The 26741-nt window shown below is 50.4% G+C and overlaps 1 long non-coding RNA gene across 1 annotated transcript in view; it reads right to left on the reverse strand.

The window, feature by feature from the left end:
* Positions 1–9514: 9514 nt before the first annotated feature.
* LOC137232030 (uncharacterized) overlaps positions 9515–26741 on the reverse strand; it is a 78164-nt gene continuing 60937 nt past the window's right edge. The window contains exons 4-6 of the long non-coding RNA XR_010946848.1: positions 23657–23774; positions 21558–23211; positions 9515–16612 (exon numbers count right to left, since the gene is read on the reverse strand). This is a non-coding gene — a long non-coding RNA (uncharacterized lncRNA). The remainder of the gene's footprint in view (positions 16613–21557; positions 23212–23656; positions 23775–26741) is intronic.

Genomic DNA, 26741 nt, shown 5'->3' on the forward strand with positions numbered 1-26741 from the left:
CTGGAGGTACTTGAAGGGAAGGGTCAGGACCAAAGACAGCATCCACCCTTCTGCTGAGCAAAGGAGGATTTGAGAGGTCCTAGTGCTCTAAGCTAGTACCACCGGTGCCCTGCCCAGATCCTTTTTTGCTGGGCCTACACACCCATTGCCCAGCTGCTGCAAACGTCAGCTACTAATGGCTCACAGCCTCCTTCTTCTCTAGAACTGCCTTTGACAAATAGAATTCACCTCTCCTGGGATGTTCCGCTCTCCCTGCACTCAGAGCACCCTGTAGGCAAGAGCGGAATGGTATAGGCAAAAAGCTGCACCCCTTCCCTTTATCCCCTGCCCCTTGCTGCAGGGTGAGACTGTTTCTGTGAAGCAGGTGCTGTTCCACAGTGGTGCACACAGACCCCAGCTGAGACCACGTCCTTCTTTAAATCTTCCCCATGTTCTTCTGTCTTCCTTCTCTCCCTCCCTCCCTTTCTCTCGCGAGGACCCCTCGATAAATCCCATGCACCTGAATCTCTGTCTTGGGCTGTTTCTAGGGAACATAAATGACAATGGTACTTTCTTGCATTCAACTCTTGTCTAGGTCTCACAATGTGCCAGGCACAGTGCTAAGTCCTTTACAAAAAGAAATTCATTTCATCCTCATAGCAACCCTATGAGGTAGGTATCGTTAGCATCCCTACTCTGAGATAAGAAAACTGAGACACAGAGAGGTTGAGAGACTTGCCCAAGTCAACCTAGGTATTAAGTTCGAAACAGGAACATAAAGTCAGTCAATCTGGTTCCAGACTCTGTGCCCTTAACCATTATGCTGCCCAAGATGTAATCAGTAACCCCAGCAACTGTTCTAAAAGCATGGGTGATGTAATTCAAGAGCCTGCACCATCCAGAGGCATGAGGAGTGACTTTCCCAAGGTCCTTTGTCAGGAGGATAGAGGAAAAGGAAGATCTGAAACCCTGGAGTACTGGCCCCGTGACGTCAGGACTCTCTTTTAGTCAAATCCTCCCCCACCCCTCTGGGGATGGTACTGAAGATGGATAACATGACTCAGTGAAGCAAGTGCTAGTGTGAAAGTCAGACAACCCAGATTCCACTGCTAACTGTGTCCCTGACTCCTCTGTGACTTGGGGCCAGTAATTTTCCACCACTGGATCCATTTCTTATCTCTATGTGAATGGGAGTTAGTTACAAAATCTTGAAGGCCTCAGATCTAACTTTTTGGCTTTAGGAAGTAGCTACGGGGAGCATCCCTGGGGATCCCCCGTCAGAGGGTGAGACCAGATGTCCATGGAAAGCAGAGAAGATACATTCCATGACTTGCAGGCATCAATGGCCCTGTCTCCAAGGGATTGAGGGGAGGGGTCCACAGGGTCACAAAAGAACCTGGGTCATAGTGGCCACTCAAGCCAATTTAGGGAACTCAAGCATTTATCAGGTGCCAACATTATGCCAGGGATTTTGCACTGGTAATTCTCGTCTCCCCAACCTAGGGGCACAATGGAGGCGCCTTCACAGCAATTGCCCTACTTGCCATCCAAGGACCAGCCCCATGTAGAGACCCCCCCCCAACACACACACAGTGATATTTGGAGTCTCCATGGGGTATCTGCATTGTACTTGAGAATGAGTATTTTCTCCTATCAGCTGGGGATGTGTCATGTCGCTGCTCTCCTGCCATAGACCCTCATGGAGGGGACCCCACTGCTGCCTCCATGGCCAATGCCTTTGACAAGAAAGCCACGTGGGACTGGGCTCCCAAAGCTGCTGGTCCTCAAGAGGCCATGAGGCACGATATTCTCTGATGCTCCCGAAAGGAAGAGGAGAGACCCCCTCTGTACCTTGAGGCAGGGCAGGGCAGAGTGAAGGCTGTGAGAGAGGGGGAACAGGAGTGGTATAAATATTTGTCCTTTCCTTCTCCTTCACTTCCAACCCTCCCACCGCTTCCTCCTTCTCCTGACCTTAATGAGACCATATCCAAGGGCAGCCTCCTCCCTACTGGCCAGGGAAGCAGGGAGGGGCCAGGGCAAGATTCCATCTGTCATCATGCCCTCTGTGAGTCCCTAAACCCATCCAACCTCCCACAAAACAACAACCCTCACAAATGTCCATGGCAACAGCTGCACCAGATCAAAGCCTCTGCCCACAAGCTCGGGACCCAAAGCCTCCTGGAGGGTGCCGGAGCTGTCATGGCTGTCATTGTCACAGACCTCAATTCCCTAGTCAGCAAGAGCTGCAAAGTCCAACCAGCCAGGACTGTTTTTTTTTTTTTTTTACTTTTTTCATGCTGTGAGTCGAAAACAACAGCTCTGTGGAGAAGGACACCAACTTTACTCTTGGAGCCAGGGCCACAGGTGGCGTGCTGTGCAACTGCAGGGCCCGCCTCATGGCTGTGATGGAAGCCCCCTTGCTGTGCTCTCAGCTTCTTGTCTCACCCTCTCCATTCTACACAAGCACAGCTCTGCCGATGGCCCTCTCCTGCTTAAAAACCTCCAGAGGCTTTCAGAAACCAACTGGATGAAATCTGAAGTGTCCCGTGGCATCCAAGGGCCGCGGCACTCTGGCTCTGCAAACCATCTTCGCTCAGATTCCAACAAACCTGGAAACCCATTCTTTCCCAAACATGTCCCTTGCTGCCAAGCCTCAGGGCCTTTGCACATGACATTTCCTCTTTTTGGAGTGCTCTACCCTCCTCCATCCCGCCTGCGGAAATTCGCATTTTCCCTGGGAAGCCTGTGAATAGAAGGAGGGCCCTGGCCGTGGGACCTGATACCAAGTCAGCCAATATTATCCCCTCTCCCAGGGCTCATGCTCTCCCTCCCATTCCCTCGGCCCCTGTCTTCCTAGACCCCGGTGAACACGGTAGAATTATAGTTGTAGGGTTGGAAGGGACCTGAGAGCTCCAAGTCCCAGTGATGCTCATATTTTGGGTGCATCAAATCCCCTGGAAGGCCGTTAAAACACAGATTCCTGGGCCCCCACCCTCAGAGTTTTTGATTCAGGAGATCTGGCGTGGAGTCCAAGAATTTGTGTTTCTAACAAGCTACCAGGTGATGGCAATGCTGCTGGTCCAAGGACCACACTGTGGGAACTGCTGACCTAGATTTTGACTCAGAAATTAACCTTGTATGTGTTTCTCCTGAAGGATCCAAGGCCGGCACACTCCCGCTTCCGAGAGAGAGGCTGGGTTCTCAGTCACCCTCCCTTCCGAGTCCTGGGGAAGGTCTCAGGTATCATTATTACAGTGAAGTCAATGACAAAAACATAATATTCTCTGCGAGGAAAATAATCACAGTGACCCACAGAGTAGCATACTGTAACAATATCAATAGTGGCAATAAAAATAGTAAGACATGATTATAATATAATGTCATCGGCCCTAATGGGCTAAATCCAGACTGATCTGAGCAATATAAAAGAATTACTGACATACGCAAATGTTCACAAAGTCTAGCTTAGATGTATTATTTGGGGCCATTTGGATGATGGCGATGGTGATGATGACTATAATAACAAGCCACATTTGTACACAGCTTTAGCATTTCTAAAGCACTTTCACTAGTTTTATTTTAGCGGCAACCCTGGGAAGTAGACTGGCAGGCAAGCTTCTCTGGTTTTATAGATGAGGCTCACATTCACGCGTCCTTTAAGCCTCCATTTGGCAAACATGGGTTGAACACCTGTTTTGTGCAGGTCAAAGTACTGAGCAGGGGCTGGGGTAGGGTTGCAGATAAAATACAGGATGCCCAATTAAATGTGAATTTCAGGTAAGCCACGAGTCACTTTGCAGTGTAGCTATGCCCCCAATGTCGTATGGGACGTATTTCTATGAAAAAAATTATTCATCGTTCATCTGAAATTCAAATTTCACTGGGCGTCCTGTATTTTTATTTGCTAAGTCTGGCAACCCTACTGGGGAAGGAAGGAGGGGATAAAAAGAATAAGAAATGTTTCCTACCCTTAGAAGAAGCTCACAGTCAGGTAGGAGATGAAAGACCCCAGTCAGATGATCCCAATCTATATAATCAGCTGGGTGGGAACAGCATTTTCCTAGATTGAATGTGCACAGGAATCACCTGGGGATGTTGTTAAACTGCTTGTTCTGACTCAGGAGGTCTGGGGTGGGGCCTGAGATTCTGTATTTCCAACAAGCTCCCAGGGAATGGGGTCGGCACCCCCGTGGTCCCTGACCGCACTCTGAGTAGCAAGGGTGTAGAGGGAAGCTTAGAGGCTGTGGGAGCCTAGAGGAGGCACTTGGTCCATCTTTGGGGGTGAAGGAAAAGCTTCTTGGATGAGGTGGTACCTGGTGGGACTTGTCTGGTAAGAGTCAGGGGAGGAAGGTGGACAAGATGTAGGGGAAGGGGCACCATTTTTGAAGTCCCTGTGGCAGAAGATAGAACTACCTGTTTGGGAAGGGCTGGGGTTGTATGTGGATGGAGAATAGGGTTTGGGCAAGCAGTGCCGGGCTCTGAGAATCCAGAGAGGAATCAGACAAGGTCCTTGCCAACCCAGACCCCCATCCCATCTTATGGGAGAGGCAGAGACATAAGATGGGACAGACAAGTACAACCCACTGGCACTGGTGCTGAGTTGGAGGTAAGCACTGGAGCGGGTGGGAGCCCAGGGAGGGGTCAACTGAGTCCACCTGGGGCTTGTTGGGTGAATGAATTCAAAGTGACCTTAGCTGCAGGGCAAAAAGCCAGGCCCATAAGGAGGCGCAGCGGACACAGTAGCCCAGAGCCTGAACCTCAGGCCTTTATTCATTTCACATCATTTTCCGTACCCTGGTCAGAATATCAGTGGCAGAGAAACTGGCTATGTCAGTGGACTTGGATTCATGGATGGGGTTCTGGAATCTGTAATTATGTGGTTCTGGGGAGCTTTAAAGTTAACAGGCTGGGGCAGCAGCACTCACGAGGCCTGTTCCAGCGTTCTCCAGATTTATCATAGCACCTAAGGCAGATGGCTAGTGTTCCTCTAAGTCCATTCTCTCCCCTTTCCTTTGGTAGATAGCCCGTGTTTTAGCTTGGTTAATAGATAACCTTTGTTTTAGCTTTGTTCGCGGCCTCTCAGAGCAAAGTCTACACTTCCCAGCCTCCCTAGATGTGGCCCGACCAATGGGGTGCGGTGGATGTAACCTGCGAATCAGAATCAGTCTGGGTGCAGAACACGAAATGGAAAGTACTCTAGGCTTTCCAAATAAAATGAGATTTAATAAAGGGGTAAGGGCTTTCAAAGTCATCGGCAGGCCTGGAAGCGTGGAGGTTGTGGGATGCTGCTAGGAGTTCTGATCACGCTATGGCGGGTACAAACCAGAGGTTAGGATGCCCCAGAAACCGCTCCAATGTCACAGCCGCCCACAGACACAAGGTGACCAGACAGTGCCCTGAAGATCCAGCCACTGTTGACACTCCCATGGGCCAGGGGCTACAGGCCTGCCGTGTCCACTGCCGAAGGAAGAGCGGCCTCAGCTCTCCTTCTGCCTTCCAATTTGCACGTGGGTGAAGCTCACAGGCTGGAACTAGTCACAGCCAGAATCCTAGTCTCAAAGGGCTCTGAGAAATTCGGTTAACAAGGTTTCCAGGCTCTGTGATGAAGTGAAAGCATAGTGGTGGGCGTTGGGGGAGGTGCTGAACGCTGGCAATACTCACCCTCACCCCTGCTGGCAACTGGGATAAGAACATGATATAAAGGCAACTTCCTAGGATGGCAGAGAATCACAAGAGAGGTCACAGAAATGCCAGAGGAGCTGGGGCCTTGGCATGGATGAGACATAAACTTCTATCTTGTTTAAGTCACTGTTTCAGCAGCCGAGCCTGTGTCCTGACAGAGCACCATGAAGTATAAAATGAGGCCTCAAGAGGTATCACTTCCAGAATGTGTGGTGTTGACGTTACTGGAGTATCAGTTCAAACCTGGCCATTACGAGTGTGGCGATAGCCATGGGCAGACAAAGCAGTATTCAGGGCTGTGGCAGCCAGCGCCAAACGTGGGCCATTGAGGCCATGCGGAGGGAAGTTCTGGGGCGCTCGGAGGGGATAGGGACAGGGGGGAAGACTTCTTGGAGGAGGTAGAGCTCGAGATGGAGAGCTAGAAAAAGGCTTTCCAATGGAGGCCACTTCTCCCTCCCTTTCCCAGGGCCGCACCAAGCGGCGAGCCATCCTGAGAGCGTGAGGGGCAGGAGGAGAGAGGCGTGGTGCCTACGGTTAACTGGGGAGGCTGACTTTTAACCCGCAGCTGGATGGAGACCAGATGGTGGCCTGGGAGGTGTGCAGGGCAAGGGGCTAGGTGTGGCTCCAAAGGGATGGACCTGTGTCTCTGAGATATTAGCTTCAAGACTCTGAAGACAGGATGGCAATGGATGGGCACTCCAGCGATGGGGTCCAGGTCATGAACTGGTGCCTGGGACTGGCTCCCCCCTCCCCACCCTGCGGCTCCTCCTCAGGAAGGCACACAGCATTCACCCTTCACACGGGGGTGCCTCTAGTAGGCCTGCAGCCTGGGAACAAGGAGAGTCACGTGAACCTGCGTGCCAAGCCCTGGGGTGGTACCACACCCAATCAGCCATCCTCTCTTCACCCAGCTTTGGGAAGAGTATGTGTTTAGATGCCGGATAAGCCCCAGCTGGCCAGGGTCAGGGCCCATTTAGAGACCAGGCCAGGACTGTCCAGCGTAGAGGCATAGTCCAGGGCCAGGGTCAGAAATTAGACTGGGACAGGGACCAATCTGTGACTAGGGTTGGACTCAGCCTGGGACCAGGGTCATAGCTTAGCCTGCGACAAGGAAGGACCACAGCTCAGTCTAGGACCTGTCTGGGACTGGAGTCTGGACTTAGATTTTGATGGGGAAAGAGTGTTGAACTAACTGACCCCCCTGGGTATGAGCTCAATTTCATTAATTTCCCAGATAATAAACCATAATTAAAGGCTATCAGAGTATAAGTGTAATTTCTTCATTTACATCATTCTTAACCTTTAAAACCATTTTACTTTTGGACCCTCTCTTTACTCTTCCCCCAAACTTGTGGTTTAGCGCCTTTGTCCCCTCTGGTAGAAGAGGGCATACAGGCCAGGGGGTAAGGTGAGCTGCCTCGCCTCTCACAACAGGGTCAGAAAGAGATGGAGTCAGGCAAGAGGCCAGTTGAGCAGGTGCCCAGCCCAGGGCAGTCTGGTGCCCTCACAGCTTCCTGCAGTGCTTTGGAGACAAGCCCCAGGTCACCCTGAAACCCACCGGCAGGCGGCAGGCGGGCAGCTGGCTGGAGGAATTGGCAGCAGGGCCGTCCTGGATCAGAGACTTGGGCCACAGCCAAGGCTGTTTAGTTGGGGTGGAGGGTAAGGGTGGTGATTTATTCATCCTGCCCTGCAGCGAGCCCCAGGGCAGGTGCCAGCAATTTGCCAGTCCTGAGTGACAGAGCCAGGAACCACCGAGCGGCCAGGAAGGGCAGGGACCCACCCCCCCACCCAGGTCCTCATGGCCACGCTCAGCCGCTGAAGGAAATAGGAAATGACAGTAAGTGACAAAATCGAAAACGTAATTAAGACAGATGGAAAAAACCGGCGGGGAAGATAAAAGCCGTTCCTCAGGCTCTGAGATTTAAAGCGAGGTCACAGATGACCCCATCTTGGCCGCACAGCCGGCAAAGAGGAGACGACGAGGGGTCCTTGAGGATAGGGGTCAAGCTCTGTGGAGGACAGTGAGCGAACTGGGCTTCGGCTGCGCTGAGAGTTTTGGTTTGGATACAAGGATGAACTTCCTGGAGAAGAGGGTGGCTAAACATTGGCATAAGTGTGACATCACCTTCTTTCCCCAAGGACATATACTTCCCTCCTGGACAGACTTGGACACAGGGGCCTGGACAACCTGACCTCTCCAAGATCTGTGGGAATAAGAATGGCTTTATTGTCGAATGAGGAGTCTGCACAGATGGCATTTGGGAAGAGGACAACTGCAAGGCGGCTCAGCAGGTAGCAGTTCCCGGAGGCCTTCCTGCAGGCCAGAGTTGGGAGAGTGGGACTCAGACGGGCCCCGTGGAGGTGGATGTCACAGTGCTTGGACGTAACATCCCCGAGTGACCCCTTTTTCCCTTTTGGCATTGCCCCTCGGTTAGACCAGGAATAGAGCGGGTGTGGGTTCCACTCCCCAAACCCAGAGGAAGCAACAGGCCGCCTGGCCCTGGGCTTTCCAGAGGCTCTGATGGACAGAAGCCCAGGGGCCCTGGGTGGGGAGAGCCTGTTTAGGCCTTCATGGAGGGTGGGGTGTCTGGGATCCAGGGGGAGATTCATGTTAGAGTCAAGGGCTCAGCACCAACATCTGGAACAGGCTTGCTTTGCCAAGCACTGCTGAGAAAGCCAGCTTAGCCTTTGTTTTGTGGGACTGAACTGGCCAGCTTTATTGGCCCCCATTCTCCCTGTATCCTTGTCAGTGCTCTGTGACGGGCAACAGGCTGGCAGAGAAGGTGGCTTCTTTATGCTTGGTGACCTCCCAGGCTGGTGGGAGAGAAGAGACTTGTCCTCCAATTCAAGGCAGTCATTCAGTTCCCATTTATTGAACATCTACTCTGTGTGAGGCCTGGGTTGGACGGGGGCCCACTGTGGAGCTTAAGAGGTTTATAGTTTTGTTAGGAATTGAAACCTATGAAGCAATCAGCTATAAGTGACTTAAGTCGTAACCCAAAGTGACAGGGGGTTCACATGGTGAGTGCACAGAGACTGGGAGGAGGAAGAATTCCATGCAGGCCAGAGTCATCAATACAGGCTTCTTAGATGAGGCAGAGCATGAACCTGACCTTTGCAGGACAAGGAAGAATGACTTGAAAGGTTAGAGGATGGGAATGCATCCTGGGTGTCTCAGTGTATAGGTAAACGTGTAGAGATGGGAAAGAATATTCAGAAAGAGTTTTTCTGAACTTCAGCACAGAACAATGTCTGGGGTGGGGAGTGTAGAACTCTTGGGAGATCCCATCCAGTCCAAGGGGCTCAAATGTTTCTCTGTGAGAAGAGCCTGTGCCCAGGGATGCATTATTTTCCCCATGTGGATAGATCCATCGCCAGGTCAGTTCCAGATCCTAACGGCCAACTACTCAGGCCTCTTACTCTTGGGTCTATGGAACAGGTTCCCTAAGTCCTGACACCCTCCTGTAGCCACAGAAAATGAAACCAGAGAGATTGAAATAAATGTCCCCCCTCTGCTATGCCGATGGTGAGGGATCAAAATCACTCCACCCCCCGACCATGGCCACAGAGTGGTGAGATGCACGTGGTGGGAGAGGGGGCCAGTGCCCCAGGCCCACTCCTTCCACTATGAAATGGACCATGAGCTCCTCTGGCCCCAAGGCCAACCCAGCAGTCCTCCACTGCCAAAGATGTAGTGGAGACAGGTTGATCTTGCCATCCCTGGACCATCTTTCATTACAGGACACGTCCTTGTTATAGATACTGAGCATGAAACAGGGCCGGCATCATCCAAGAGACTGGAGAGATGCAGGAGGCGCACTCCATCATTTCAAGCACACCATCCATCCATCCATCAGAGGCCCAGCATTTATGCCTGCGGCTAGAACACTGAAATATCAGATTAGGATTTATCGGGGGATGTTAAGTCATAATTTATGCCACTCTCTCTCCCTTTTAGGGACGGTCTTCCTGAAACATCTCTGTCTCCCTGACTAGCCATTCCTAATGACCCAAGAACGTGTGTCTGCCTACTTACAACTCTGTCTGAGGGGTGTTTTCTCCATTATCCCCCCAACTCCATGGATCGGCCCCTCACGTTGGGGCAGCCCCTGTCTCTGATCTGGGAGAACAGATCCCCAGAGTACAAACTGTATGATGAAGAGGAGATAAGGCCCCTTTCCTGATTTGCCTGCTGGGTCCCCTGGGGATATTGGCATCTCAGGGGAACCCCATCCCTTCACCCCTGTTGGCTCCAGGGGAACAATGGCAACTCTAGGTCCAAGCTGTGTAGCCTTGGAGAAGTCACTCTCCACACTCTCACCTTCTTCGGATGATTGGATGAACTTTAATGCTTCTCCCCACGCGAAAACTGGGTAAGCACATGGCCTGGAGGCCTCAGCTCATTTAAGGCAAAGTCTGGCAAAAGGTAGGCATTCCAGGGTTCTGGAGAGATGTTAGGTCAAGGATCCAGGCTGGGGCTGTGAAGATAATGCTTAGTCACCCCTCATCTTGGGAGGATCCCAAAGGGAGCTGTTCTTTTTCAGGAGGGTGGTGCTGGGGCTTCAGTGCTGGTTTCCCCCCATCTCGTTCCTCTCTTTTTCTCTCTCTGTCTCTGTCTCTCTTTGCATTCTCCTCTGATTTATGCCTGCCTTGAACCTGCCATCCTGCTTCCCACAAACTACTTATTTCAAACCACATTTTGCCAGACCACAAATAGTCCCGGTGTTGATCCAGATGCCCACCAAGGTCAGAATCCAAAGCCTCAATCCCCCAATTCTGAATGGTCTTATTGACATTTAATGACCTCAGAGGAGCCTGTCTTAGCAAGAGACCCCCTTGGACAGACAAAAATGATAGAGAAACGTTCTTGAACGTGGACATTGAACACTGAATGTTCTGAGAAGCTAGGAAACATTTTCACCCTTATCTCCTCACTCCACTTTGCCACCAGGGTGTAGCTAGTTCTGTCCAAAGCCGTGAGCTCCAGGGCCATTTCAGAGGAAGTTGACCTGGGATGGAGTTGTATGAGGTAAGCATTCACACAGAGGAAACACACGTCTTAATAAAACAGGTAACATGGTTGTGACACAGCAGTGTCTTTTGATCAGATATACAGATTAAAAAAATTTTTTTGAATATGAAATATCATCACGTGGTTTGGAAAGGAGAAAGCATTAAAGGCATGTAGTGAAAGATTTCCTTTCATTCCTAAGATCCAACCAGCTCCTATCCGCACCCCCCCAAACTGCTACTAATTTCTTATGAAGTCTTCCGGAGTTTCTTTATGCCTATCACAAGCAAAACCAAATATGCCTTCACATTTCTCCCCCATTTTTCACAAAAGTTAGTATCCTATCCATGCTATTCTGCTCCTTTCTTTTTTCACCTAATGAAATACCTTGATCTTTTTATTTCTTAATAAGCCCCTTCATTCATTTTCACAGCTACATAGTATTCCATTGCTGACTTCATATAATTCAAAATCTTCCTACAGCCAAACACATTTTGAAGTGGTTTGAAGGAGAACATACCTTCATCAGAGGATGTTTGAGATAAAAGATCAACGTGACTCACAGCAGCGAGTCCAAGTCTTCAGTTTACATAAGAATTGACTTGGGATGCAGAAGACACGTCCCTCCTGCCCCCATGCCTCGCCAGGATGCTGAGATCTGACCAGTAAGCTGTGCTTTAGCAAGTTGATTCTGCTCCAGGCATCTACAGCCCTCTCTCTGAGAAACTCTGGCGAATGGGAAAGAAAGTGAGAACTACATCCTATGCTGGAAATATTGTGCTTGCCACAATTAATCATTAAATTCAGTTCCAAGGGTGCTGGCAGCTCAGACCAAAGCGGAACCAAAAGGATACAGTGTTCTCCCTGCCAGGACAGAAGGCCAGTTTTTCAGGAGACATAAACACATCCCTGACACTAAATTCTAAGCAGAATTTATCATGGGAGCCATCACTTAGGGTACATTGAGCTGCCCAACGGGCGTCAGCTTCTCCGACAGCCACAGAAAATGTAGGCACATTCTTTAGAGCTCCTCTGCAGAAGTCATGGCCCGGTGCCAAGCTCAGGACAGCTCAGCTCAGGACAGTGTTTCTATAGGAAGCTCAGCCAGCACTGGCCAGAAGGTGAAAAAACACAGGCCATCTGACAGTGAATATCCAGACACCTGTGACAAGGTCAGAACATCTGAATGGAGGAGCTCGATGTGACTGAGGAGAGAGAACCGGGAGACACATTCACTGGGCTTCTGAACCCAAGCGGGGGAGGGTCTCTGTCCTCTGTCCCTAGGCTGTGCCCAGTATAAAGATAGAGGCCTATCACCTTACCCTAAGAAGCTCCTGGAACAATGTGGTGGGAGAGAGAGGTGGATGGACAGCTATGTCCCCATTTTACCCCCTAAAGCTTTGAGCATTTCTTGAATCTTCAGCAACTGGTGTCACTTTCTCATTAAGCATACAACTCAGGGATTGGGACCTGGTGAGCCCTCAATATAAATATTGGCGCTGACGATATTGGTGGAGGAGGAGGGGCAGTAACTAGTGTGTTCCCCATCCTGCTGTCCTTAGGATATCTTGAAAACCTCCAGTGTTTTATGGATTCCAAGGGGGAAAATCAAAGTAAGTGTGTCCAATATGGCCCCTCAAGCCCAACTTTTGTCTACTCAAACTTAGGCAGGCCAAAACATTGCAAAGCCATTCTCTCCTCTCTCCTCTAGGCTCACCCTCATTCCAGATTGGACAATGACCTCATGATTGTCATCAGGATGTCCAGGTAATTGAAGCTATGGTTGAGTTGGAATAGATGAGGATATACCTCTGGGGTGTATTTAGCTTATCAGATGAGGCCTGTGATCTGGACAGATCTCATGGTTCCTATGAGATGGAAGAGAACTAAGGATTTATAGTGGGGATTGCTAGTTCTATACCAAAATCCATCTTCCATAATGATAGAGTCGTAGTTAGCCACGCGGCTCTCAGCTTGGGACTACATTTCCCAAGCTCCGTACAACTAAGTGCAGTTGTGGACCAAATTCTCACCAATAGCAAATGTGCTATGTACCTTTTCCGGGCCTGGGCCACGAAACCTTGGAGCTGTGCTCCATCATCCTCCCTGCCCATGAGCCCAAACTTAGACATGCCTGTGACCCAACTGGAACCGAGCAGATAAGTACAGTGCCCTAGAACCATGGTTCTTAATGTTTTAGAGTACCTCAGAATCATCTAGAGGGATTATTAGATCATAGATTGCTGGGCCATACCACAAGAATTTCTGATTCAATAACTCTGGGGGTAGAAACTAAGAATTTGCACTTCTAAAAAGCTCCAGAGGTGTTGCTGAGCCCCACTGGTAGAGGCTGGGTGTACTACCATGTCTTTACTTGGTGTGCTAGGCAGAATAATCCCCTCAACCCCCACGAAGAGGTGCACATCTTAATCCCTGGAACCTGTGAATCTGTTATATTATATGGCAAAGGGGAATTGAAGTTGCAGATGTAATCAAGTTTGTTAATCAGCTGACCTTAAAATAGGGAGATTATCCTAGATTTTCCAGGTTGGCCCAAAGTAATCACAATGGTCTTTAAAAGTAGAAGCAGGAGGCAAGCGAGTCAATATCAGAGTGCTGCATTAGAAAGACACAACCAGCATTTCTGGCTTTGAAGATGGAGGAAGGGGCCAAGAGGCAAGGAATGCAGACAGCTTCTAGAAGCTGGAGAAGGCAAGGAAGCAGAGTCTCCCCTAGAGCCTCCAGAAGGGAATACAGCCCTGTCGACACGTTGATTTTAGCCATTGAACCTGAGCCAGATTTCTGGTCTCCAGAACTGTAAGAAAATTAATTTGTGTTGTTTCAGGCCACCGAATCTGTGGTCATTTATCATGGCAGCCATAGGAAACTAATGTGCTTGGGAACTGTGCTCTGTGTGAGGCTGATCCGGCCTCCAGAGCCGGCAGTTCCTTGGTGGGAGGGCTCTGCCTCCTCTGCTTCCCCCATAGAAGCACCTGGCTCAGGGCTGGGTCCTCAGGGAAGAGGAGGACACACAATAAAGCCACGTGGATAAGGCTGTGTGTCCTTTCCTGCTTCCCAAAACCAAAGAGAAAGACCGTGTTTGTGTCACTGTTTGGGACACCCTCTAACCACTAACTCCTATAACTAAGCCCTGTCTATCCAGAGATTGCACTTCATTTTGGGCCCAGCCTAAGGCTTCCTTCCACCACACATTTTAGAAGAAAATATTGACCTCTACTAGAGGCAAGGTTGGAGTGTGACTGGTGCAAACTAGCCCTGCTCCCACAGTCCAGCTTATCACGTCTCATCAAGGCCATTGGGGACTTCTGGGGAGTCTTTGAGTCAGGATGCTGCTGCCGTTAGAACATGCTCCATGCTGGGGGTGGGGGGGGGTAGGAGGGGTGGGGGAAGGAGGGGAAAGAATGAGGATGGGATCCAGACTCCCTCTGGAGGCCTATCTTTAATAGTAGCTGTGGGGGCAGCTTGTGGACCTGGGAAGGGCATTTGGTCTCTGGGGATGGAAGCACCAAGCTTGAGCAGGGGCTCTGGGTATCTGGAGGACTCTGCTGAGTAAGGAGTTGTGCGATGGCAAGAGCAAATATCTGCAGGTGGGGAGGATTTATACAGAATCCTCACTGACTCTCCAGCCTCTGTCCCCAAAAGGAGCCCATCACCTCGCTGACACTCCTCTCAAGAAGCTGCCCTGCCCACACAGTGGGCCGCAAGCCCTCAAGCGCTCTCTTCCAGGAAGGCCTCGGGGATCTCCCAGCCCTCTTTGGTCTCCATGCTCTGACCCCTTCAGCCTGTACCCTCCTTGCCGCATCTCCTTGCTCCCTGGGTCACACTCTTGTCTATCCACCCGAACATGAGCTTCCTGAAGACAAAGCCCTGTTTCTTCCAGAGAGCAGGCACTCATGTCCAAGCTGGAAGAACTGGAGGTAAAGGATGGTGTTTGCTGGCAGTTGTAAAAAAAGGTAAAACCACTGCAGTTGGTGCTTGCCGGCAGACTGAAAGGTTGGTGGGGACACGAACCCTGAGCCAAGTGCAGGAGCAAAAACTAGGAGCCCTGGGATTTAGAGTCAGCCCTGTAGGGGTCGCCCTGTGTGACCTTAGGCAAGTCCCTTTACCATCACCTCCACAGGCTTCGATTCCTCACCCTTAAAATGGGACTATAAATCCATACATGTTGAACCATGGGGGATGTTTTATGAGAAGCGCCTTGTAAGTGTCAGGAATTCTTTTCAAGCCCTGAAGTTAGGAAGAGGCAGAAGGAATGGAGGCTGCACAACTGAGCCAGAATGAGGGGAATTATGTCAAACCAGGGACATATTGATTAAACCCAGTAATCCTATACCAAAGTGGACTCCTGGGGCCAAAAGGGAAGTGGGATATTGTAGCCAAGGGGAGAGGGAGCATTAGGGATGTGCTGTCTATCCATCTGGTCAAATAGCCTTGGAAGCAAGAACAGCATGGAATGGCCTCTCAGAGTTCTGTTTGGGACCAGCAGGCCAGGCCTGGATCAGGCAGGGAAGAACCTAGCCTGTCAATCATTTACACTTTAGTGTGAATTCTGTAGCTGCTTTACCCCTCTCCAAGGGGTTTACCTATCAGCCTGAACCCTCCAGGCAAATGCAAGATTCTGTCCCAGGCATCACAGTGAAAAGAGTTGGCCATGGAGCCTTCAACTATGCAGCCACTGCTCCCTCAGCTTGGCTCAGGCACCCCTGGATTCCCGAAATTCAGGAATGGTCTTTCTTGCCCATCCCACCAGCTTGAGCAGTGAATGGCCATGCCCAGGAAGTAGTAAGTCCCCCATCCTTAGTAGTGTCAAGCTTTGGACCAGTTCCTTGGACAGGAGTCAACCTTCTGAAGTGTGCGTTAATGATATGCAAGGTCCCTCTCAAGCTTGGATTCCAAGATTCAGTGTGAGGGACAGGCACACAGATGCTCTAAGGCCCTACTGTCTTTTCCCCCAGAGGTGGGTGTTTCACAGTCCTCCCTGGATCCCCTGACCCATTTGTACAGGGTTACTTTGTGGGAGAACTCTGGGGTTGCAGGTCCAACCCTTGGAGCTCACTCTCTAGGCACCCTGGAAAAGACCCCAGAGTGGCCACCACCCAGGTTACTGGTTTGCACAGCCTTTCCCGGGGCCTGAGAATGAGTTCCGGGGCATAGGGAACACCAGACCGGGCTTGCCTCCTTCCCATGCCCAAACTCCCCAAACTGCAAGGGGTACATTTTCCTTCCTTTGGGAACAGAAGGGACTGGCAACTTCTCTACCATTCTGGCAATGGTCGGATGGGAATTCATGCCAGAAAGGGCTGGGGTGGAATGAAGAGGAAAATAGGAAGGAACTAACATTTAGAGAGTTCCTACCCTGTGCTCAAAACTGAGGGAGCACTTTACAAGCATTTGTTCATTCTTTCAATCATTAAGTCATTCACCAATTACTTCAGCAAACACATAGTAAACATCCACCACACCTCAGGCCTGGCCCTGCCTTCAAGGAATACACAGAAAAACAAATGCTATGAAGGTTATTTCATTACCTCTCACAAAGTCCCTGTGATGAAGGTATTATTCTTCCCATTTTACAGATAAGGAAACCGAAGAGCAGAGAGGTTAAGCAATTGGCCCAAGTTTACATGATTTGTAGGTGGCAAAGCTGGGAAACAGACAGAACTTGGTTTTCAATTCTGTTACTTCTGCCCCTTCCAACAGTGTGTCTGTCCTCATGTGTAAAATGGGGGTGCAGTTCCCTATTTGCAGGGTTGTTATGAAGCTTAGATTAGATACAATACATGTTAAACACTGTCATGATGTGGATATGCAGTAAGTGGTTCAAGATGCAGTGGTTCTTGTGGCTCCAGGTTCAATGTTCTCTCAGTTCCTCATATGTTTGTTGGAGACAGGCTGCCACAAAGCTGGACTTAACAGGAGCTGTGGAAGAAAGGAGGCAATGAAGGGCTCGGGAAAGCCTAGGTCCTGTGGGAAGCAGATATTTATCCGTCTGTCACCAAGGTATAATTGAGCACCAGTTGTGTATCCTCAGGGTCTGAGAAGGAGGTGAAAGACCCAGAAGATCCAACCCCCAAACCCCACCCTCAGGGAACTCTCAGGATGGTTGGGAAGGTAAAACAGACACATGAAACCACAGAGGACAGAGCCCTGGCTATGAGTTCACAGCGTAAGTGCTATAAGTGCGCATGGGTAATCGGGAAGCTTCCTGGAGAAGGAAAAACTTGAGCTTGGCCCCCAAAGGATCTAGATGGTGAAGAAGAGGCAGCTGATGAGGGGATCGTAAGCAGCCCCAGCCATTGGGCACAATGTGCTTTTTTAATTTTTAAATTTTGAAATAACTATAGACTTCAAGAAGTTGCAAAAAATAGTATAAAAAGGTCCTAAGTACCCCTCGCTCAGCTCCCTCAGTGGTATGGGGGAACGTAGGGATAACTATAGTGAGTTCAAAACCAGGAAATTGACGTCAGCACAATACAATTAACTAGATTACAGATCTTACTCAGCCTTTACCTGTTTTTGCATGGATTCATTTTTTTTTGTATGTGTATAGGTATAGTTCTATAAGTTTATCACATGTATAAATCTGTACTACCACCACTACAATCAAGATACAAAAGGTTCCATTATCAAAAAGTAGCTCCCTTGAGGACACGTCTTTAAATGGCCGACATTATGCTCTACTCATAGGCACCAAGGATGTGGTAGCCCCTGTGCTCTCTTCATCAGATTGGACAGGTCTACTTATCCTGTCCTGCTCTGCCCAATGAAGGGAAGTTAAGGCCTGGGTAACCAGGGGCAGATCTCCTGGTGTTGGCTTCAGCCCCCATACACAAACCCTCTATGAAGAGGCTCATCTTGCTTCTTTCTTGCAGGAGAAACTGAAACTCTGCAGACTTCGTCCTCCCCAGGTGAGGCTTGGACAATTGCACCGTGATTCAGCACCACGGACAGAGCCAGGGTGCCTGGGAAGGCAAAGAGGGTTTATAAAGATAAAAGAAAGGATTGGGGCTTCCATGGTGGCGCAGTGGTTGAGAGTCCGCCTGCTGATGCAGGGGACACGGGTTCGTGCCCTGGTCCGGGAGGATCCCACATACCGCGGAGCGGCTGGGCCCGTGAGCCATGCCCGCTGGGCCTGCGCATCCAGAACCTGTGCTCTACAGCGGTAGGGGCCACAAGAGTAAGAGGCCCGCGTACCACAAAAAAAAAAAAAAGAAAGGACTGGATTCTTTTCTGGGTCACCTCTTAATCTGGAGATGCACCAGCCCTGGTGAGTATGGACTCCCTTCCCCCAAGCTCGCAGAGCAGGGAAGTGAGAGGACATTTCAGGAGTGCGGATCCCTGCATGCCTGGCCTGACTCCTCTCCCTTATTCAAGGTTCATCTAAGTCTCTTCTGGTCTGAGAATCTCTCCTTGACTTTCCCACCTTGCTGGCTCCCTTCTCTGAATTAATTTACCCCAAAATCTGGCAGAACCATCCAAGACAGGCTGGGAGCACACCGTGTGCTGCTCTCTGCCTGCTCCCACATATGAAGCTGTGGGAGCCAGCCAGAATGCGAATGCCTTAAGACAGGACCAACTTGTCCTTTACTTGTCTCTTCCGTTCTCTCCTTCTTATCTTCCTACTCATTTCAGCTCCACACAGGACTAGGCACTCAGGTTCTTTCTGGATGACATGTTAGCCAGGGAATGATTCTGTCCTCAGCTTTAATTTTCCTTCCAGAATCCCATCCTGGGCACCTTTTCTGTGTGGCATTGTTGGCACAGGTATCAGAGGGGACATATGCAAACTTCAAGTTGCCTTGCAGAACTCCTCAGCCCAGCTTCCCTCTCTTTCTCCCATAGGCTGTAAGACCCTTGCTCCTAGGAAATCCTCATCCATGATCTTTATTATGCTGGATGTCTTCCCCAGCCACCTCTCCCACTTATATCATTGAGAACACTTGTCATGGAGGCTGTGCTGCATCACCCAACTGGCCCTTACAGGACTCACTCTCACAGCTGAAGGGAGGTGGTTGTTTGATAGCTCTCATATGTCCATTCTCTATGGGAATTGTCTCAACTGAAGAAAGTGTCCTTGTCCAAGGTCACCTCCCCTTTCCAGGGCAGTCGATACCCAATGACTAGTCAGTGACAAGGTATAAAGGCCCAGCTCCCTCACCCCAACTCGAGACAACTCTGAAGGATCATTCCAGCATCAGGGCTCCTGCAGAATCAGCTGAGGCTTTCACTGAGACTGCCTTGCAGCCCAACCTCTCCCTCTGCCCAGTCCTGCTCCCTTTCCTCCCCAACAAGCATTGGCCCTGAGGCCGCTCCCCAAAAAATTTTGCATATCAGTCATCTCAGAGTCTGCTTCCAGGTGAACCCAACCTAAAGTCTTGGCCCCATGGAATTAGGCTTCCTGCTGACACCCCTGCCCACCATCTGGCTACACAGAACCAGGCCCACCAAGGCAGAGTAGAGCTGCCTTGTATATCAATTTTTCTCCAGTCTCCTAAAGACTGCCCACTCCACTTTCTATGACAGTCCCCAGACTTGCTTCTAGCAGCAGGCCTTCCCTGATGTTCTCTGGGTCAGCTGGTATAGTAAAATAGGCTTTGAACACAAGAAGATCAGGGTTTGGGCTCCAGCTCCCACACTAACTGGCTACGTGAACTTGGGCAAATTCCCTAATCTCTTCAAGTCACTATTCCCATGTCTGAAGCAGAAATGATAATAAGAACATCACAGGCCTGTCAGGAGGATTAAATGATACAACATAAGGAAGCCTGTTTAGCACAGTGCCTGGCATATAAAAATGTGCTCAACAAATATGAATTCCCTTCCCTTCTTCTTTTGGGTCTGGGGCACTTTCCACATAATTGCCAATTAACACTTTTCAGTTAACCCAGTACTGAACATCACAAGCACAGATGTGGCGTAAGTCTCTAGGAAAAGTTTGGAATTTTCCATGTGATAGAGCAGGGAAGTGGGTGATGGTCAATCAACTCAACTCTCCCTGTATGCTAGTCTTGATTTTCATGCTGTTGGAAAATTCTTGGCATCCAGTGAAAATTCTTCATGGCACAAGGAATAGCAGGCATTTTCATTTTGTCCTAAGAGGAAATGGAATCCAGCCAGACCTCCTTTTATACCTGGCTGGAGCAGAGGCTATGTTCCCTTAAGACACAGGACCAACCCTTCTTCCTAAGCAACAGGGGAATGGGTTGGAGAGGGGGTGGTACCTGAAATTATGGCTGCTGGGGCCACACAACAGGGTGCTGGCTTCTGGAAGAGAGCACCTGAGCAGACAAATCAGCCTGTTAAGATTGTTTTGTGAAAGTACAACTTGTCCCTAAAATAACACACCAAGTATCCAACTTTCCAACCACTGTCTCTTCCCCAGATGCAATAAGCATCCACTCCCCTCCACCATCTCCCTGCTCCTTCAGCCCCATCCCTCTCCCCACTCCTCATGCGAGCAGAAGATGCTCTGACCTCACCAGGGCTGAGCCACCTTCTCAGAGCAGCTCCATGAGCCAGCTGAGTGTGAATGACGGGAGCTGGAAAGGGCTTGGGGAGCCTGGGGCAGGAAGCCACACACCCCGTGTACATCCCAGCTCCAGCTGGGCCCTTTTCTGTCAACCTTGGCCCAGTACATGCCGTCCTCAGTGACACTTGTGCTGGGCTCAGAGAATGCTGAATTCAGCCCCAATTAAGGGGCCATCTCGGGGCAGGCTGCCAGAACCAGCATCTGCTATTTTGGGACCTGCTGAAGACACGATCTTCTCTCTCTCTCCTTCTCCATCTCTGCTCTATTTCTCCTCTCTCTCCTTTCTCCATTTCCATTATTTCTCTAGGTTTTTCTACTTGACTCTGCATGTCTTTTCATCTCTTGGCTTCTTTGTCTGTCTGTCTCCCCCTCTCTGTGACTGTATCTCACTCTATATCTCTCTTATCAAACCGATTTGACAAACACTCCCACCGTTACTGTACCAGCCCCTGTGCTCTGGGGAAAAAGCGATGCACATGCTCCTGCCCTGGAGGAGCCCTGGGTGTGCTCAGCCTTCCTCTGGTTCTCCCCACCCCTCTCTGCATCTTAACCAGCTCTGCTCTCCCTGCCCAGGAACTCCAGGGCTTGCTTCTGAAGGCCAAGAAGCGGATTCACATTCCAGCCACCTCCGGGTGCATGAGCAGTTTCTGTGCTCCAGGCTTCCAATTCCAACAGCAAAAGTGCTGTCATTTCCCAGGTTGGTCTGTGGCAGCAAATGCTCCAGGATGCCCAAGAGGCCCAAAGCCATGCTGCCTCACTATCCTGGGCCCAGGGAGACCTGGCCTAAGGCCTGCAGTGTAGGACTGTTTGATCTCTCTGGGTCAGACCAGTAGGACATGCCCCTTGTCCATCAAGAGATTGAGCGTTCATAGACCATAGCCTCTTCCTTCCAGGGGAGAAGGCCCCCTGAAGGGCCCCTGGCCAGCACCACACTGGGTTTAAGAGGATGTCTTATCTCCATCCCTGCTGCCTTTCAAAATGCTAGGCCCAGCTCACTTCCCTCCTTCCTGATCACCCAGCCCACAGCACCATCTCCTGCCCCAGTTCCCACAGCCCTAGAAGCCTGACCTATGCTCTCAGCACTGAGCTCTTCTACCCTGGTACCTGTTGGCTGGAATAATCCTGACCTGTGTTCTTTGTCACAGGGTGTGGGGCAGGGATATTTAACAGGACCCACCTGTGACCTCTCCAAGGTCCTTCCCTTCTGGGGCTTCCCCATGTACTAGGAATAGGGGGTATGTGGTAACTTCTTATGTACACTACTGAATCAATGTTTTTTTTTTAATTACCACCTACTATGTGCCAGGCACTATTAGACTTTTTCAGATGTATTACCTTATTTGATTCACAGATCAGGCTCTGAAGCTTATTAGCCCCATTCTAGAGCTGAAGGAACTGAAGCCCAAAGAGGTTTCCCAAAGTCAAATGATAGGAACCCAGGTCTCCTGATTCTGTAGCCAGGGCTTGTTCCAAAACCCAGCTCCTGCCTATAAATAAAAGAAAGAAAGAAAAGGCTTCAACAGAGCATGGTTCTTCCCCCAAGGAGTGCTTAATTTGAGATCCAGGGGCCTCACCGCCCTTAGCAGCTGGTTGAGAGCTAGGCCCAACTCTTCAGGGAAAGCAGGCTGGGCCACCGGCACACTGAGCCAGACTCAGGCTCTGGTAGAGCGGAGAAGCCCTTTCTCTGGGCCAGCGGGCACAAGTAGTGACAAGCTCTCAAAGGGAGCCCAGGGGTGAGAGGACACCGTGGGGTGGAGGGGGAGAAGGGAGGCTTCTTGAGCTGCTGTCAGCCAAAGGTCAGAGGAGGAGGCACCAAAGGCTCCCAGCGGCCGGGGTTACTCAGACCTCCACTCTTGGTGGGAAACAGGAGGTTGGTCGGTCAGGGCTGTCTTTGAAGTTTCCCAAGGAAGGGACATGCGACCTGGAGCTTCCCTGGTGATCAGTCGGTCCCCCTCAGGCCTGTGACATGAGTGGGGTGTCTGAAGCAGGCTTTGGAGCTGGGGAGAGAGCGCAGGTCTGGGAAGGTGCTTTGATACCTCCTTTCTTCTGCGGCTTTTTCAAGATCGCTCTGCTCTTTGTCAGCTGTGCAGTCATGTCAGGATGTGCCAGTTGAAGAAGAAGCAGGCGGGGGAGTACGGGCTGTGCCAAGCTGCTCCAGAGGGAGGCCAGGGCCCTCCGGCAGGTGCTGCACAGAAACCTGTCTGCAGCCCAGGCCCAGCCCAGGAGTCTAGAACTCTGACCTCTGCGGGACCCTGGCTCCTGAGCTGCCCTAGCCTATGTCCCGTGACTTCTAACCAGTCTCTCAGAGCCAGCCCTACTAACCCTTAGACTTCAGGGGACCCCCCATGTCCACAGCTCTGGCCCCTGAATCCTGGGCCCAAGATGTCTCTGCCTTGGGGGCCACATCTTACAGGTCACCAAGTCCTATAGATTCTAAACCACTCCCTCTTCTTTGGTCCCACTACCTCTGCTCGGATCAGACCTTCCTCATCTCCCCCTCAGGCAGTTGTCACACATGTTCTGGCCTCCAGTCTGTCCCATCCACTCCAGAGCCAGCTTTCCAGCTCAGCTTCATGGCCTCCCTCATCCTGCACTGACATCCACGGTGCGGTGACATGGCCCCTGTCAACCTCTCCAGGCTTATCCCCACTCTCCCCAACACCGCCCCACCTGGCTTCAGCTTCACGCAGCCATGGCCGTTCCTCAAATATGCCCACCTGCTCTCACCACTAGGCCTCTGCTCACGCTATCCCCGCTGCATAGGATAGATTCTCCCAGCCCTGCCTAAAAGCACTGGTCCATCCTCTTCCTGTACTCAGTCTAGACTCCATTTAAGCTTTACCTTCTTCAGAAAGCCTTTCCTGGCTGCGAGCCTGGGCCCAGCGCTGCCCCTCATCTCTCTTTGCGCCCCGTGGTCTTTGTGTCCTGGTCCTTGTCATGCTGGGTTGTCACTGCTGGCAGGAGTGTCTCCTTCAGAGAACTGGGCCTCCTGGAGGGCACGGGATGTGTGTGATTCACCTCTGTGCTTCACAGCCCAGCGTGGTGGGATGATAAAGAAACAGGCAGCTGCTCACCAGTTCCCACCATCTGCTTGAGGTAATCACACACACACACACACACACACACACACACACACACACACACACACACCCCTACCTGAGCCCTCACTGGACCAAGAAGTTGAGCTAAGTCATCAAGGAGGGTTCCCCTGAGAAGGCAGAATTTGAACTAGGTCCTGGAGGCTTGCTCTGCACCTGTCCAGGGATGTGGGTGTGGACACTTGTGCCAAGCAAGGCGGGTGAAAAATGACTATGGTGGGTCACATTCGTCTCCCCAATGCTTCACCCTCCCTGCGTCCATGCCCTTTACTGTGTGATTCTACATGGCTCTTCCCTGCCCTATCCTGCCCCTTTGGGCCCAGCCATGTGACTTACCTTGGCTAATGGGATGCCAGCAGGCTTGAAATGGGCTTTCACATCAGAACCTGCCTTCTCCTGCTCTGCCATCAGCAATGAGAACATGTCCACGCTAGCCTGCTGGAGGATGAGAGACCTGTGCAACAGAGCCAAGTCATCTTAGTCACCCCAGCCAAGGCTAGCCTAGGGCAGCCAATGGCCAGCCAACCTCCAGAGATGTGAGTGAGCCCAAATGAGACCTGAAGAGCCACCCAGCAGAGCCCAGCCACCCAGCTGACCCACAGAAGAGTAAATTAAATGCTTATTATTTCAAGCCACTGAATTCAGGGAGTTTGTTACACAGCATTATTGAGACAATACACCGACTAAGGCTAAAGAGATCAGCCTCTGGGGAGATGGGCTTATCCACAATGGTGCCCACAGTGGGCTGGTAATTAGGGAGTCTGAACAGAGTTCCCCTTTCCTTCAGCATTTCTCACCACACCCTCCTTTCCAGCCATCCTGGGCTTCGTGAGGCCTCACACATGTTCTGTATCTCTGTACAACCTGTTCCCTCCTCCTGGAATGCCTGTCTCTGTCTTGTCCTCTTTGAATCCTGCTTTTACTTCAAGGTCAGGTCATGCCCTAGAAACCTTTATGGACACACAGCCTCATAGCCACCCTAAACCTTTTGGGAACGACGTAAGGTATAAGTAAGTAATATTCCCTCCTTTCTCCCTCTGCCCCTCCCCATGTCCCACTGTGGTCTGCCTTAGCTTTACTGTGGCACATTCTCCTTCACAGTTATTAATCCACGGGGCTGTGCTACCTCCTGTTCAATTCAATAACTGAGCAGCTAGCTGTGCTAGCTCCCTCCCACAGAGGGAGCAGACCTCATGTACTCCTAGATCTCACAGAGCCTCAGCACAGCTTCTGATAGCCAGAAGCATCTGGAAAGTGGGCAATGAATAGCAATGAATACACTTTCCAGCTATTGATTTTAGAACAATGTGACATGATACATTGTAAAAAAAATTGAAATCCAAAGACCTATTTTCAAATGGGCCTAAATAGACATTTCTCTAAAGAAATAGGAGCTAAACAGACATTTCTCCAGAGAAGACATACAGATGCCAACAGGCACATGAAAAAATGCTCATCACTGCTAATTATTAGAGAAATGCAAATCAAAACTACAATGAGGTACCACCTCACCTGAGTCAGAATGGCCATCATTAAAAAGTCTGCAAATAATAAATGCTGAAGAGGGTGTGGAGGAAAAGGAACCCTCCCTACACTGTTGGTGGGAATGTAAACTGGTGCAGCCACTATGGAAAACAGTATTAGAGTTCCTCAAAAAACTAAAAACAGAGTTGCCAGATGATCCAGCCATCCCACTCCTGGGCATATACCCAGACAAAACTATAATTGGAAAAAATACATGCACCCCTATGTTCATAGCAGCACTATTTACGATAGCCAAGACATGGAAACAACCTAAATGTCCATCGATGGATGAATGGATAAAGAAGATGAGGTATATATATACAATGGACTATTACTCAGCCATTAAAAAGAATGAAATAATGCCATTTGCAGCAACATGGATGGACCTAGAGATTATCATACTAAGCGAAGTGAGTCAGAAAGAGAAAGACAAATACCATATGATATTACTTATATGTGGAATCTAAAATATGATGCAAATGAACATAACTACAAAACAAAAACAGACCCAGAGAACAGACTTGTGGTTGCCAAGGGGGAGGGAGGTGGAGGAGGGAAGGGTTGGGAGTTTGGGATTAGCAGAGGCATACTATTATATACAAGACGGGTAAACGAGGTCCTACTGTACAGCACAGGGAACTATATTCAATATCCTGTGATAAACCATTATGGAAAAGAGTATATATATGTATATATAACTGAGTCACTTGGCTGTATAGCAGAAATTAAACACAACATTGTAAGTCAACTATACTCCAATAAAACTAAAAAAGGAAAAACAAACACACAAAACCCAAAGACCTATTTTCAGTCCTTACCTTGCTCTGCGACACTTGGCCGAGCCCTGACCCCTCTGAGCCTCAGATTTCCCAGATGTATAATGAGGGGTTGTGCTGACCCTTCTCCACACTCCCTGCCAGTGCTGAGCATCTGTGACATTTGCCCATGTGTCTAGTCCTCTGGCTGCCAGCTCTGGCATGGCTCTTCCCACCATTCCTCACTCGCCCTGAGTTCAGCCTCAGAGCCTCCCGCCCGCTGGCAGCCCCGGCCAAGGCTTTGGATGGTGGCTACTGCGTTGGCGTGGCTTCTTGTGACTGCCAGCATCCTCCACTTCCTGAGCCTGCCAGTGGGCTTGGTATTGGGAGTCATCTCTCCTGCAAGCTCTGCTGGGCAAGGCTGGGTCCCTGCCTGTCTGACAGGGGAGCATCTTCAGGAAACACACACACACACACACACACACGTGTGAGCTCCTCTCCTGGCAGCTGCTGCTGGGCCAGTAGGAAGGAATGTTGACAGGCTGTATTTTCCCCACTAGAGTCAGGTGAAAAGAGGAGAAAGGAAGAAAATGGACCAGGGCAAAATTATCCAGAGAGGGGAAGACCTTTCCACGCCAGCTTACTGAAAACAAGGATAATATTTTAGAGAGCAAAGCTTCCTGAGATACAGTAGACGAAGGGAGGTAAAGGTCTCTGAGCTAGATTGTAGCCTCTAGCCAATATCATTGTTTTCTCCAGCCTCACCTCCAGGCTCATTTTTGGAGCTGGGGAAGCTCCAGAGATGCTCAGATCAGATGCTCCCTGGGATACCAGGAAGGAGCACGGGACAGGAGTTCACAGGGTCTCTGTGTCTGGGGCTGCGGCAGCAGGATGGAGGAACCCCAGGCCTACACTCACATCCACCCTGCCCCCACGGCTTTCAGATACCATCCATCATGTCCATCACAGGTGATGGGGGCTGATCCAAGGCAGAGTCTCTAGCTTTGCTTCTGTGCTCCGCCTCCTTCCTTGTCTGCCCCCTCTCCAGCACAGCAGGCTTGAAGGAAGCACGGAAAGGCTGCAGGTAGGTGCTCACTCACTGCTGTTCCCACACCACCTGCCACCTCCCCTCCATGAAAGTC

The sequence above is a fragment of the Pseudorca crassidens genome, chromosome 1 (assembly GCF_039906515.1).
Source record: "Pseudorca crassidens isolate mPseCra1 chromosome 1, mPseCra1.hap1, whole genome shotgun sequence".
Taxonomy (NCBI): Eukaryota; Metazoa; Chordata; class Mammalia; order Artiodactyla; family Delphinidae; genus Pseudorca; species Pseudorca crassidens.